We start from the raw sequence: 2,259 nt of genomic DNA on the forward strand, positions 1-2,259 counted from the left end.
AATGAAAACTATAAACTCACAGACCTAAGAAATTCAACAAAATCCAAGTATAAAAAACAAGAAGAAAACCTCATAATAACAATGCATTGATAAAGAGATTCCAATGATAAAGAGAAAATCTTAAAAGCATGTGCGGAGGGGTGCTGGGCTGGCTCAGTTGGTTAAGCATCACACTCTGGGTTTTGGGTCAGGTCATGACCCCATGGTTCTAGTTTTGAGATCACACCACAGACTGGACTTGAAGCCTGCTTGGGATTCCCTCTCTCTCTCTCTCTCTCCCCCCCCCTTCCTCCTGCTTATGCGCACGTTCTCTCTCCCTCTCTCTCCCTATCTCTCTCTCTCTCAAAATAAATAAATAAAACTAAAAAAAAAAAAAAAAGCATGTAGGGAGGCCAACATGTGGCCTATTGCAAAAGAACAGAGAAGATAATTTATTAGATAACTATAGTAGACTCCTAGTGNCCCCATGGTTCTAGTTTTGAGATCACACCACAGACTGGACTTGAAGCCTGCTTGGGATTCCCTCTCTCTCTCTCTCTCTCCCCCCCCCTTCCTCCCTCCTGCTTATGCGCTCTCTCTCCCTCCCTCTCTCTCCCTATCTCTCTCTCTCTCAAAATAAATAAATAAAACTAAAAAAAAAAAAAAAAGCATGTAGGGAGGCCAACATGTGGCCTATTGCAAAAGAACAGAGATAATTTATTAGATAACTATAGTAGACTCCTAGTGAAAAGAATGCAAGTTGAAAGGGACTAGAGCACATATTCAAAGTAATGAAATGGAATTCTATATCCAACAACAATAAATTGAACAACTTTAAGATGGACCAATTCTCTGAAAGTTCACTCAACATAGCTCTTTCTCATGGCGCCTCAGAGGTGGTTGGCTGCCTCAGGGTGAGGCTGAACCTCTCTTTCCCAGCTACTGGCTGCCAGAAACTCATCGAAGTGGGCAATAAATGCAAATTTCATACCTTTTATGAGAAGCACATAACCACAGAGGTTGCTGCTCATGCTCTGATTGAAGACTGGAAGGGTTGTATGGTCCCAGTCAGTGGTGGGAATTATAGGCAAGGATTCTCCCTGAGGCAGGGTGTCGACCTATGGCTGTGTCTGCCTGCTACTGTGTAAGGGGCATTCCTGGTACAGAACAAGGAGGATTGAAGAAAGAAAGTGCAAATCTGTTCCAGGTTGCACCATGGATGTCAATCTTCTTGGTTATTGTAAAAAAAAAAAAGGGGGGGGGAGGAGATATTCCTAGATTCACTGATATTACTGTGCCTTGTCTCCTGGGACCCAAAAAAGCTAGCAGAAATCTTTTCAATCTCTTTAAAGAAGATTACGTCTACCAGTATATTGTGAGAAAGCGCCTAAACAAAGACAGCAAGAAACCTAGAAACAACATGCCCAAGATTCAACATCTAGTTACTCCACATGTCATGTGACACAAACATCAGCATTTTGCTCTGAAGAAATAGTATACTAAGAAAAATAAGGAAGAGGCTGCAAAATATGCTAAACTTTTGGCCAAGAGAATGAAGACAGCCAAAGAAAAACACCAGGAACAGATTGCCAAGACACAGACTGTTCTTTCTGGGAGCTTCTACCTCTAAGTATGAATCTAGTAAAAAATGAGATTTTCTAAGAGTAACAAATAAGATCAGACATAAAAAAACAAAAACAGAAAGTTCACTCAACACAGATAAATCTCAAAATAATTATGCTGAGTAAAAGGAGACAGACCAAAAAAAGAGTACACATGTATGGTTCCATTTATATAAGTTTCTAGAAAATGAAAACAAATCTATGAAAGAAAGCAGATCTGTGGTTGCTTGAAGTGTAGGAATGGTGTGGGCAGGGGCCAGGAAGAGGGGAGATGGATGAATTCCAAAGGGGCAAGAGGAAACTCTTGGAGCGTATGAATAAGCCCATTATCTTGATTATGTGATGAGTTCATGGGTGTATATATATGTCTAAACTTATCAAATTGTATACTTTAAGTATAGGCAATTGGTAAACCACTTTTATCAATAAAACTCAGTTTGGTTTTTTTCCAATTTGAAATCTATAAATCTCACTTCAATCCGTTTTTTTTTTACATTTTTCAATTTCCTTTTTTTTTTAATTTTTTTTACAAATAGCTTATTGTCAAATTAGTTTCCACATAAAATCCACCGGTTTTTAAAGTTAGACTTTGAAGCACCAACCAGCTCTATTAAAAGAGACCCACTTGAAACAAGGAGGTGTGTGCCTATCCGATGCT

The 2,259-nt window shown here is 39.1% G+C and overlaps 1 pseudogene; it reads left to right on the forward strand.

Annotated features, from left to right (window-relative positions):
* The first annotated feature begins 818 nt into the window (after window positions 1-818).
* Window positions 819-1,631, forward strand: LOC120244150 (annotated as a pseudogene).
* The last annotated feature ends 628 nt before the right edge of the window (window positions 1,632-2,259 follow it).

This window comes from Hyaena hyaena, unplaced genomic scaffold, assembly GCF_003009895.1.
Source record: "Hyaena hyaena isolate Hyena2069 unplaced genomic scaffold, ASM300989v1 scaffold_372, whole genome shotgun sequence".
NCBI classification, from domain to species: Eukaryota; Metazoa; Chordata; class Mammalia; order Carnivora; family Hyaenidae; genus Hyaena; species Hyaena hyaena.